Genomic DNA, 13492 nt, shown 5'->3' with positions numbered 1-13492 from the left:
ATAAGTAACTAAGTGCATATAATGCAGAAATCCACTTCCAGGGCCCACTTGGTGTGTGCTTGGGCTGAGCATTGAGTTTGACACGTGCATAGGCCATTTCTAGAGTTAAACACCAGCTTGGATGCCAGTTTGGGCATTTAACTCCAGTTCTGGTGCCAGTTCTGGCGTTCTACGCCAGAAAAGGGTCTTTGGCTGGCGTTGAACGCCAGTTTAGGCCATCAAATCTCGGGAAAAATATGAACTATTATATATCGCTGGAAAGCCCAAGATGTCTACTTTCCAACGCAATTGAGAGCACGCCAATTGGGTTTCTGTAGCTCCAGAAAATCTACTTCGAGTTCAGGAGGGTCAGAATCCAACAGCATCTGCAGTCCTTTCTCAGCCTCTGAATCAGATTTTTGCTCAGGTCCCTCAATTTCAGCTAGAAAATATCTGAAATTACAGAAAAACACAGAAACTCATAGTAAAGTCCTGAAATATGATTTTTTCATAAAAACTAATAAAAATATAGTAAAAAGTAACTAAAACATACTAAAAACTATGTAAAAACAATGCGAAAAAGGGTATAAATTATCCGCTCATCACAACACCAAACTTAAATTGTTGCTTGTCCCCAAGCAACTAAAAACAAAATAGGATAAAAAGAAGAGAAAATACAATAAATTCCAAAATTATCAATGAAGATTAGTTTTAATTAGATGAGCGGGGCTAGTAGCTTTCTGTTTCTGAACAGTTTTAGCATCTCACTTTATCCTAGTTCAGTATGTTGATTCTTGAACACAGCTACTTTATGAGTCTTGGCCGTAACCCTAAGCATTTTGTTTTCCAGTATTACCACCGGATACATAAATGCCACAGACACATAACTGGGTGAACCTTTTCAGATTGTGACTCAGCTTTGCTAGAGTCCCCAATTAGAGGTGCCCAGAGCTCTTAAGCACACTCTTTTTGCTTTGGACCATGACTTTGTGCTTGTTTGGGCGCCATTATTTTGATAAAAAAGATATTTTTTCAATGAAAAAAGATCTTTTTTATTTTTTAGCGTGTTTGGAAAATTTCTAGTAGTAAAAGTAAAAGCACTAGAAAAATAAAAAAAAAGATCTTTTTTGAGAAGCTGTAATTTACATCTTTTTTTAAAAGATCTTTTTCTCTTAAAAAAAAAGATGTTTTTCATCTAATAAATAAACAAAAAAGTACTTTTATATCGTTATACCCAAACATAATTGATAGATAAAAAGATCTTTTTGCATGAGATACCCAAACATAAAATTACTTTTACTTTTCCATAAGATCTTTTAAAAAAAGATAACTCAAAAAAAGATTTTTTCTTAGAAGCTCACCCAAACAAGCTCTTTAACCGCTCAGTCTCAAGCTTTTTACTTGACACCTTCACGCCACAAGCACATGGTTAGGGACAGCTTGATTTAGCTGCTTAGGCCAGGATTTTATTCCTTTGGGCCCTCCTATCCATTAATGCTCAAAGCCTTGGATCCTTTTTACCCTTGCCTTTTGGTTTAAAGGGTTATTAGCTTTTTCTGCTTGCTTTTTTTTTTTCTTTTTCCTTCTTTTTTTCTTTATTTTCCCCCATTTTTTCGCAAGCTTTGTGTTTTTCACTGCTTTTTCTTGCTTCAAGAATCAATTTTATGATTTTTCAAATTATCAATAACATTTCTCTTTTTTCATTATTCTTTCAAGAGCCAACAATTTTAACATTCATAAACTTCACTATCAAAAATATGCACTGTTCAAGCATTCATTCAGAAAATAAAAAGTATTGCCACTACATCAAAATAATTAAACTATTTTCAAGATAGAATTCGAAACTCATGTACTTCTTTTTCTTTTTCAGAAAACATTTTTCATTTTTTAAGAAAGGTGAAGGATTCTTAGGACATTCACAGCTTTAAGACATAGACACTAAACACTAATGATCATGTAATAAAGACACAAACATAGACAAAACACAAAGCATAGAAACCAAAAAATAGAAAAATAAGAACAAGGGAATTAAAGAACGAGTCCACCTTAGTGACGGTGGCTTCTTCTTCCTCTTGAAGAACCAATGGAGTTCTTGAGCTCCTCTATGTCTCTTCCATGCCTTTGTTGCTCCTCTCTCATGGCCTTTTGGTCCTCTCTGATTTCATGGAGGATAATGGAGTGCTCTTGTTGAGGTCCATGAGTGGGCTCTCTTGTTTGCTCCATCCTCTTTCTAGTGATGGGCTTTTGAGATGAATCTCTCCATCTCCCATGACTCGGAGTTGGAAGCAACTGCCTTTCCTTTCCTCTTTCTAGAGGTTTTTCTGGCCTTAGGTGCCATTAATGGTTATGGAAAAACAAAAAGCTGAGCTTTTCCACACCAAACTTAAAAGCTTTGCTCGTCCTCGAGCAAAATAAGATAGAAGGGGGTAGAAGAAGAATGATGCAATTAATTTTGAAAACTTATTAATGTATACAAGAAAAATTAAAAAGAGTTGAGAAGAATTTGAAAAGATATGTAAGTTTTGAAAACGTTTTGGAAGGAATTGAAAAGAATTGAAAAAGAATTAAAAAGAATTGGAAAGATTATTAATTTTTGAAAATAGAAATTGAAAGAAGAACGTTTAAAATATGTTTGATGCAAAAAATTATGAATTAAAACATAAAAATTTTAAAAAAAAATCGAATTGGAAACAAAATTACCTCCCTTGTGTCATCCTGGGGTTAAACGCCCAGAATGCTATCCATTCTAGCGTTTAACGCCCCTTGACTGCCTCTTTGGGCGTTTAACACCCAACCAGATACCCTGGCTGGCGTTAAACGCCAGGAATCCTTCTTTACTGGGTGTTTTTCTGAACGCCCAGAATACTGCCATTTCTGGCGTTAAACGGCCAGAATGCTGCTTGCATGGGCATTAAACGCCCATTGTACTATCCTTACTGGTGTTTAAACGCGAGTAAGCCTGTCCTCCAAGGTGTGCTATTTTTTATGCTGTTTTTTATTCCACTTTAATTCTGCAGCTATTTTTGTAACTCCACATGATCATCAACCTAAAGAAAACATAACACGATAATGGAAAACAAATATCTATAAAAATAAACATAATTAAATAACATTGGGTTGCCTTCTAATAAGCACTTCTTTAATGTCAATAGCTTGACAGTGAGCTCTTAGAGAGCTTCACAGAGACTCAGAGCTTAATGGTGGCCTCCCAACACCAAACTTAGAAGTTGAGTGTGGGGGCTCTGTTTGACTCTGTATTGAGAGAATCTTTTCATGCTTTCTCTCCATGGTTACAGAAGAAGATCCTTGAGCCTTAAACACAAGGTAGTCTTCATTCAATTGAAGGACTAATTCTCCTCTGTCCACATCAATCATAGCTCTTGTTGTGGCTAGGAAGGGTCTTCCAAGGATAATGGATTCATCTTCATCCTTCCCAGTGTCTAGAATTATGAAATCAGTAGGGATGTAAAAGCTTTCAACCTTTACTAAGACATCCTCTACAAGTCCATAAGCCTGTTTTATTGATTTGTCTGCCATCTCAAGTGAGATTCTTGCAGCTTGTACCTCAAAGATCCCTAGTTTCTCTATTACAGAGAGTGGCATGAGGTTTATACCTGACCCCAGGTCACACAGAGCCTTCTTAAAGGTCATGGTGCCTATGGTACAGGGTATTAAGAATTTTCCGGGATCCAGTTTCTTCTGAGGTAATTTCAATTGAACCAAGGCATTCAGTTCATTGATGAGCAATGGAGGTTCATCCCCCCAAGTCTCATTACCAAATAACTTGGCATTCAGCTTCATGATTGCTCCTAGATATTGAGCAACTTGCTCTTCAACAATATCTTCATCCTCTTCAGAGGAGAAATACTCATCAGAGCTTATGAATGGCAACAGTAAGTTCAGTGGAATCTCTATGGTCTCTGTATGAGCCTCAAATTCCTTTGGTTCCTCAATAAGGAACTCCTTAGTAGTCAGTAGACGTCCATTGAGGTCTTCCTCACTGGAAATCACTGCCTTTTCCTCTTCTATAGGATTGGCCACTTTGGTTATATTGATGGCCTTGCACTCTCTCTTTGGATTCTCTTTTGTATTGCTTGGGAGAGTACTAGGAGGGATTTTAGTAACTCTTTTACTCAGCTGACCCACTTGTGCCTCCAAATTTCTGATGGAGGACCTTATTTCAGTCATGAAACTAAGAGTGGTTTCAGATAGATCAGAGACTAAGGTTGCTAAGTCAAAGAGGCTCTGCTTAGAATTCTCTGTCTGTTGCTGAGAAGATGATGGAAAAGGCTTGCTATTGCCAAACCTATTTCCCCCACCATTATTATTATTGAAGCCTTGATTAGGCTTTTGCTGATCCTTCTATGAGAAATTTGGATGATTTCTCCATGAAGGATTATAGGTATTTCCATAGGATTCTCTGATGCCAGGGCATTTTGGCCAGTTTCACTAACCTTTTCTTTACTGTTTTAGGGTAGTTTCATGCATTTTCTTAGGAAATAAGCATGTTTTGGGTAGAATTTCACTTACATCTTGATTTAAGCATACATTGAGCATTTTACATGATTTCATGAGAATTTTGCATGAATTAGATAACAAATTGGACGATGCATGTCTCATGATGTGGATTAGAACTTTGATGCACTTTATTACTTGATTTCAGGACAAAGGAAGCAAGAAAGAGCCACGTTAGCAGCCACGTTAGTCTAACTAACATGACCACCAACGTGGAATGGGAGCTAGCTTGCAACGTTAATGAGAAAAGTAATCGCCAATAACGTCCTCGAAAGCCATCATAGCCCACGTTAAGAGTCACATTAACTAAGTTAACGTGAACTCTAACGTGGAAGAAAGAAATAAGGCCAACGTTAGTGACACTCACCTTTGTCACTAACGTTGGACCAAGCTCATAAGTGGCCACGTTAAGAGCCACGTTAACTCAGTTAACGTGGACTCTAACGTTGGGAAGCAAAAGAGAAGCCAACGTTAGTGACACTCACCTTTGTCACTAACGTTGGCCAAGCTACAATGAGCCACGTTAGTTGCCACGTTAACTTAGTTAACGTGGAAGCTAACGTGGAGAAAGCAAGTGATCGCCAACGTTAGTGACACTTAACTTTGTCACTAACGTTGGGATGTACCACCACAAGCCACTATGAGCCACGTTAACTTCTACGTCAACTTAGTTAACGTGGAAGCTAACGTTGAGGATAGGATGATGAGCCAACGTTAGTGACACTCACCTTTATCACTAACATTGGAGATGGCTATCATTACCACGTTAGAAGCCATGTTAACTTAGTTAACGTGGACTCTAACGTGGAAAGTAGGGGCACCTTGGAACGTTAGTGACAAAGGTAAGTGTCACTAACGTTCTCGAAGAATTGGCAAGCCTACGTTAAGAGCCACGTTAACTAAGTTAACGTGAACTCTAACGTAGGGGGAGGGAAGACTCTCAACGTTATTGGGAAAGGCGAGTCCCAATAACGTGTGCGAAGGATCAAGAGGCAACGTTAGTGGTCATGTTGATGCCACTAACATTGAAGGTGACGTGGATCATCCCTGGGTGAGGAACGTTAGTAAAAAAGGTAATTGCCACTAACGTTCTCGAACCCACACTCTCACTTAACATTAACGCCACTAACGTCCTGAGCTAAACACCCTGCCTACTCCACACTTTCTCTCTGCAAGTAAAGCTAAGTCCAATGAAGAGTATAACTGCTTCAAACTCAAGATCCAAAGGCCCATATCCAAGACTTGAAGAACCAACTAGAAGATCAGAAGAGTAGTATATATAGGGGTAGTTTTGAATCAGGAAGGAGCTTTTGGAGGGATGGGAAATTGAGAACTACTCTCTGTATAATTTACTTTCACTGCACTTCTAGTTCTAGTTTTCATGATGTATTCTCCATCTTTGTTTTCCATTTTCAAAGCTATGAACAACTAAACCCCTTTCATTGGGTTAGGGAGCTCTGTTGTAATTTGATGGATCAATACTTATTTTCATTACTCTTCTTCTATCTTTTCTCTTGATTTTACTAGAAAGCTTTCAATCTTCATCCAATTGGGTAGTTATCTTGAAAAAGAAGCTATTCATACTTGGATCTCTTCTGAACCTTGGAAGAGGAATGAAGAGATCATGCTAGAAATGCTTTCTCATGTTGGACCAAATTGGGTTTGGTTGGGTATGGTGACTATAATCCTACCAACACTTGATTTGGGAATGCATGTGGTATAATCAGTGACCATACTTGAGATTTGAGAGATTGAATTACCAAGGAATTGGAATTCGATCACTTAAGATTGACAAGGAGATCAATGAATGCATTGATTGAGGAAGAGATGAAAATGAACTTGATCCGGAGAATGCAACATCTCCTAAGCCCAATGAATCCCCATTTCTGATCTTACCCATTCTCTTTAATTTCTGCAATTTACTTTCATGAGCATCTTCCCCGTTCCCATTTACAATTCTGCAATTTACTTTCCGTCATTTACTTTCAGCTCTTTACTTCCAGCATTTACATTTTCCGCCATTTAATTTCCTACAACTCTCAAACCACATTCTGCTTCACTCAACTAGAACATTCCTCCAATTAAAGTTGCTTGACCAATCAATCCCTGTGAGATTCGACCTCACTCTATTGTGAGTTTTTACTTGACGACAATTCGGTATACTTGCCGAAGGAAAATTGTTGAGGGACAAGTTTCCGTGCTATCAAGTTTATGGCACCGTTGCCGGGGATTGATTTTGTATCAACAATGACTAAATTGGAGGATAACTAGATTGAGCATTTTTCTTTTGTTTGATTTAAATTTCTGTTTGAGTTAATTACTTTTAGTTTTAGTTATTTTCCTCCCTCCCCCCTACTCCTTTTTCTTAGTTATTTACCATTCAGTTCACTAACCCACTAACTGTTTGATATATTGCATCACTCACACTAACAGCAATTTTAACAAGAGTACTTTCTGCATCTATTTCCTTGCTTGTGCCTTGTTGGTTGTATGACAGGGAGAAGAAGCGGGGCTTCAACTTCCTTTGATTCTGAACCTGAGAGGACCTTCCTTAGATTAAGGAGGGAAGCAAGAGGAAAGAGAGTAGTTGGTGCTGAGGAAGAGGAGGAGTACTTTGAACCAGACATGAATGAAAACATGGAGAACCATCATGAAGAAGAGGCTCACAACCATGGCAGAGAAGGTCCAGTGCATCAGGCTGGACAAGAGAGAAGAGTTCTGGGTTCTTACATCAACCCAAACCCAGGAAACTATGGAAGCAGCATCTAAAGGCCAACCATACATACCAACAACTTTAAACTAAAGCCACAGCTCATCACCATTGTTTAGAACAATTGTTCATTCAGAGGAAGTGTCCAAGAAGACCCCAATCAACATCTAACCACCTTCCTGAGCATATGTGATACTGTGAAGTCTAATGGTATTCATCCTGACACCTATAGACTACTTCTGTTCCCTTTCTCACTTAAGGACAAGGCATCTAAATGGCTGGAATCCTTCCCAAAGGAGAGTTTAGCAACCTGGGAAGATGTGGTGAACAAATTTTTGGCAAGATTCTATCCTCCTCAACGGATCAACAAGCTGAGAGCTGAGGTACAAACATTCAGGCAGCAGGATGGTGAGACTCTATATGAAGCATGGGAGAGGTTTAAGGACCTGACAAGAAGGTGTCCACCAGATATGTTCAATGAATGAGTGCAACTACACATTTTCTATGAAGGCCTCTCTTATGAATCAAAGAAGGCAGTAGACCATTCATCCGGAGGATCTCTGAACCAGAAGAAGACTATTGAAGAAGCTATAGATATCATTGAGACTGTAGCGGAGAATGACTACTTCTATGCTTCTGAAAGAGGCAGCACTAGAGGAGTGATGGAGCTAAACAATGTGGATGCACTGCTGGCCCAAAACAAGCTTATTACCAAGCAGCTGGCTGACCTCACCAAGAAGATGGAGAGGAACCAAGTGGCAGCAATCACCACCTCATCAGCAACCCAAGAGGGAGTGAATGATGAGGCAGAAAAGGAGCAAGAACAAGCCAACTACATTGGAAACTCACCCAGGCAGACCCATGATCCTTACTCCAAAACATACAACCCTGGTTGGAGGAATCACCCAAACTTTGGGTGGGGAAATCAACAAGATCAAAGCCAAAGATCAGAGACGTCACAACCCTAACAACCATGCAGCTCACCAACATTCCACACAGAGATCATATCAGCACCACCCTAACAACACCTCTCCACATCCATACCAAAACCAAAATGACCCAACTCACCCATCCACTCTCAACTCACCATCATCTGAAGAAAGACTCTCCAAAATTGAGACTCTGCTTGAAGGCATATGCAAAGAGATTCAAGATAATAAGGTATTCAAAGAGGAGGTACGAGCTAGTATCAAGAACCAGGGGGACACCATCAAGAGGCTGGAATTTCAAGTGGGATACTTATCTGAAAAGATTCCCAAACCTACTGATAGCTTCCCAAGTGACACAGAGAAAAATCCGAGAGGTGAAGCAAAGAAAGTCAGATGGGAAGATTACAAGATGGTTACTATAAGTAATAAAGAGACTGAGGAAAAGCAAAACAAGCCATTAGAACAACTTGGAGAGACATCAGCAGAGAAACAGGAAAAGGATCACCAAGAACCCAAAATTTCACAAAAAGAGCTGACACAGAAGGAGCTGCTGAAACTCTATGCACCGTTTCCCCAATTACTCAATGGTGCTGTAGAAAAGAGAATATACTCAAGGTTTCTTGACCTGTTTGCATCCCTCCATGTAAACATACCATTCATCAAGGCCCTCCAACAAATGCCCTCATATATTAAGTATATGAAGGAGCTGCTGACCAGGAAAAGCTCACTCAAGGGAGGACAAACAATAGTGATGAATCAGGAGTGCAATGCTCTCATTCAACCAGAGTTGCCTATAAAAAGGAAGGACCCAGGGAGTTTTCACATCCCCTGTGGCATAGGAGAAACAATGTTTGATAAAGCACTCTGCGATTTGGGAGCAAGCATCAACTTAATGCCTTTATCCCTTATGAAAAGGCTGCAGATCAATGAGATAATACCCACAGATGTAGTTATCAGGCTGGCTGACAAAACTCAAAAACAAGCAGTAGGAGTGGTTGAAAATGTACTGGTGAAGGTGGGAAAATACTTCCTTCCCACAGACTTTGTCATCTTGGACATGGAAGAAAGTCACACTCACCCAATCATATTGGGAAGACCGTTCTTAGCTACAGCCAGAGCACTCATAGATGTGGAGTGAGGGGAGCTAATTTTGAGGATCCATGATGAACAACTCAGCTTCAATGTCTTCAAACTCTCACAAAAAACAGACCATAATGAGATACTGAGGGAGGAGGCAAGCACTGAAGCACAACCAACACCTCTGGGAAACCACTTGGTTGAAGAACAAGGCAATCAGCAGCTATCACAGCTCAAGGAAAATAAGGAGGAACCTAAACCACCAAAGTCATATGAGACCAGCAACAAAATTCCCTTAGAAGAGGAGGTCACAAAGAGCAAGGCAACATCAAAAGGGACAAAGAAGAAGGCACCAAGGAGGTGAAAGAACAAGAAGATCCCTACAGAGGACTTTTCTCTGGGGGATAAAGTGATCTCAGCCTACTTTCCAGCTATTCCTCCTCATCTCCCCACTATCCCATCTCAGCTACCTAAGGTCTTTACCATCAACAGAGTTCTCTCTCTAGAACATGTGGAGATCCTTGATGAAGCCAATGGATATAGGCCTACTGCAAGAGGGGAAGATCTGAAGCATTACCAACCACCATGACAAAGGCAAAACGTCAAGCTAGTGATGCTAAAGAAGCGCTTCATGGGAGGCAACCCATGTTTTACATGCTTTTGAAAGTAGTTAATAATGCAAGGTTCAGGGATTTCAAATCAACTTGACATGGACTTGAATGAATCCTTGTGTGCAACATATAGTGAAGAACAAGTTTGGTGTTCAAGGCACACTAAGAGAACATCAACGTAACCCATATCATGTCACTCTTAGGGGCCTTGAACAAATCTTTTACACCACACGGCACCAAACTAAGTTTGGTGTTGCAAATATTGCACACATGGATGTTGAGTTAATCAGTTGGTTTGATCTATTGAATGGCACTTAGTTAGTTAAAACAAAAACTTTAAAAAGTAGTTATTCTTTTAATTTTGCCGCCACTTTCAACACATATATTTTTTTTAATCACAATTCTTTTATTTTGTAGGAGAGAAGAAAGGGGTATTGAAGTGGATTGAGTGGACAATTAAATGAGGAGGGTTCGGCCACTTCATGAAGGGAGAATACACACGTGTCTCAAGGGGAATACATTGGAAAATGTGGCCATGCAACATTGGAAGAAGGATACTCTTGGAGACCGAACAAATTCCCTTCATAAAGTTGATGATCCTTGTCCTCCTCCCATGATAAACCCCATTCGTCCATCACACAACAACTCCATCAATCCACACCTTCCATTCATTCACCACCTTTCTATATAAGTAATCTGTTTTCCGTAACCCACCTTCACATTCCACTCCCACTCTTCACACCTCTCCCTTTTCGGAACTAAGCACTTCCTACCACATTAAAAACATTCTCACCAACTCCCTTCATTGCACCAAATCCTAATCAACCGAAGCCCATTCTCCATACCCTTTCTTTTCAAAAGTCACTCATGGCATCATCAAGCTCTAAAAGAAGAAAGGCAAAGGAGCCTATGGAGCAACGCCCTTTTGATGAAAAGAAGTTCAGAACTTTTTATCATGCATTACAGTACGGATGGATAGTTGATAAGGAGATCGTCTATGAGCTGGGCTTTCAAGTAAAAAAAACGTAGTGTCCCAAAATCACAAAGAAGGTGGAAAAGAGAAGATATGAGTTCCTCACTTATCCGGTCACTAGGGTAAATGCAAATCTTGTAAGAGAATTTTATGCAAATGCTATTCGTTATGATAAGGCAGATGAGTCTTATACATGTTTCGTAAGAGGAAAGACCGTGGATTTCAGTCCCATGAGTGTCATGAGAGCATTAAAGCTGCGGTCTATACCGTTTGAGGAAGAGAGCTATCATTCAAGAATTGATAACAGTCCAAATTATGACCAGATTGTGCGAGATATATGTGTACTAGGTGTTGATTGGGTGCGAGATTCCGAAAGGAAACCCAAGTTCATTAAGAGAGGGGACCTCACTCCTGAAGCAAAGGGGTGGTTCAAAATTGTAAGGAGATCCATCCTCCCCGCAGGGAACAACTCAGAGGTAAATCTCAAAAGAGCCACAATGGTACACTGTATTCTCAAAGGGGGAGAGATCAAGGTTCATGAACTCATAGCCCAAGGCATTAGGAAAAGGGCCAAAAATAGCAATTCTAGAGGAAAGTTAGGCTACCCCAGCACTATTTTCCGACTCTGCGACAAGGCTGGGGTGGTGTTTGAAGATGAAGACCCCGAGTGGATCAAAGAGGGCATTCCCATTACAGTCCAAAGGATGAATGCTGTTGCATCCCCCCTACCTCAACGGAAGCCAAGAAAGAGGCTAGCCCACCAAGTAGTAGAAGGACAAGACCTAGAAGAGCAAGCCCCAGCCACCTTGAACATGCACCAATTACAAGAAGCCATTGATGGCTTATCTAGGCAATATTAGGAAAATCAAGAGGCACAGAAGGAGCTCCAGCTACAAATAATGAACCGCCAAGAAGAATCATTTTCTAGTTGGACGAATCAACAAGGGGAGTGGGAGAAGAAAATGATGGAGCAGCAATTGGAACAAGGAAAACAATGGGGTGAATCTTTCCACAGGATAGAACAAAGGCAAATTGAACAACAAGAATCTATCCAGAAGCTAATCAAAATCCAAGCACATCAAGGTGCACACATACATGAGATACATCGAAAACAAATAGAACAAGCAGAACTCTTTGACGAGCACAGGGCATTCTCTGAAGGGGTTTACATGAGTGAAAGTGGAAATCATGTAAACATGCTAGCAAGGCTTGGATACTTAGTTGGACAGCTACCTAATGTACATCCAGGAATCACAAAATATGACGAAGTGAAGGATGAGTTAGCACGAGAAGAAAGAGTAAGGGTGGAGAAGAGTCATGAATCGGTAAAGAAGGCACTTGAAGACTGGAAAAGAGACAGACTAGCACGGATGCAAGGAAGCACAAGTAGACACAAAGAGGACAAGTCAGAGGGAGAGCATGGGCAATCCCATGAGTAAAAGGTGGTGGAGTTCCCTATCTGTTCCATCTTTTTCAAGCTTTAAATAAGGAAAATCATGTATGAAATAGAACATGTCCATGGTAGTTTAGAAATTTTAAATTCTGTCTTTAAGTTTTTCATTGCCTAGGTCTATGATTACTAGTCAATACCTGCTTCAATTCCATCCTGCTTATTGTGTTGCTTGTCTCCTTTTGAATCAAATAAAAAGAGAATGTTTGTTATCAAAGACCAGAGTGGAGTTCATATTGTGGAGTAAGTTCCTTAGTGTGTGATGTGGTCATAAGTTAGCTAAGTTGGCTCACCAACAAGGGTGGGAAGACAACTATCTGTCCTGAATTATATGCTTGAAACACACCCCATGAGACTAGCTAAATAATAATATCCTAATAAGAAAAAGGGGAAAAGAACAATAAGAGTTGAAAAAGAAAGAAAAGTTAATAAAGAATAAGGCTAGGCACCAAGGGTTTGAAACTTGAGAGATGTGTCTGTGGTGCTCCTGTACCAAGGATCTGCTTGGATGAATAAGTTCGTAGGAGTGCTTCATCACTTGGTAACTTGGGTTAACTAACCCGGGATTATCAACTGAAAATCCACTATCAAGAGCAACCTTGCTACAGAACATTTAGTAACCCAAAGAGGTGCTGGACACCAAGGTCTCAAGAAAGGAAATAACGAACCATGTGCCTGTGGTGTGTATGTATAGGGGAAAGAGACTTGAGGGAGTAAGTCCTTAGGGGTGTCTTAACACCTAGCACCTTGAACCAACTGGTTCGGGAGTGCTGGCTGAAAGCTTATCTTAAAGAGTCGCCCCCTCACAGAGCACTTAGCCTAAGAACACAAATAAGCCCAGAAAACAATAAAAGGATCAATGAATAAGAGTCTCATAGGGTGTAATCAAGTGAGTATTCCAGGACATGATAAAGGTCTGAAAGCCAGTGAAGGAATGAACCTAAGTTGCTATGCATGAAACCACCATAAAACCAAGTATATGACCTCCATAATAATGACTCATTTCTCTTGGCATTCCATTCATCATTCTCTTGTTCTAGTACTTGCTTAGGGACAAGCAAGCTTTAAGTTTGGTGTTGTGATGCCAGGGCATTTTGGCCAGTTTCACTGACCTTTTCTTTACTATTTTAGGGTAGTTTCATGCATTTTCTTAGGAAATAAGCAAGTTTTGGGTAGAATTTTACTTACATCTTGATTTAAGCATACATTGAGCACTTTACATGATTTCATGAGAATTTTGCATGAATT

At 40.0% G+C, this 13492-nt stretch overlaps 1 non-coding gene across 1 annotated transcript; it reads right to left on the bottom strand.

The window, feature by feature from the left end:
* Nucleotides 1-7572: 7572 nt before the first annotated feature.
* On the bottom strand, nt 7573-7679 carry LOC112781521 (small nucleolar RNA R71). Its single transcript, XR_003192296.1, has one exon. It is a non-coding gene; the product is annotated as a small nucleolar RNA R71 (small nucleolar RNA).
* Nucleotides 7680-13492: the final 5813 nt, after the last annotated feature.

This window comes from Arachis hypogaea, chromosome 19 (assembly GCF_003086295.3).
Source record: "Arachis hypogaea cultivar Tifrunner chromosome 19, arahy.Tifrunner.gnm2.J5K5, whole genome shotgun sequence".
Classification (NCBI taxonomy): Eukaryota; Viridiplantae; Streptophyta; class Magnoliopsida; order Fabales; family Fabaceae; genus Arachis; species Arachis hypogaea.
The sequence above is the reverse complement of the archived record's forward strand: the minus strand, read 5'-3'. Positions and strand labels throughout refer to the sequence as shown.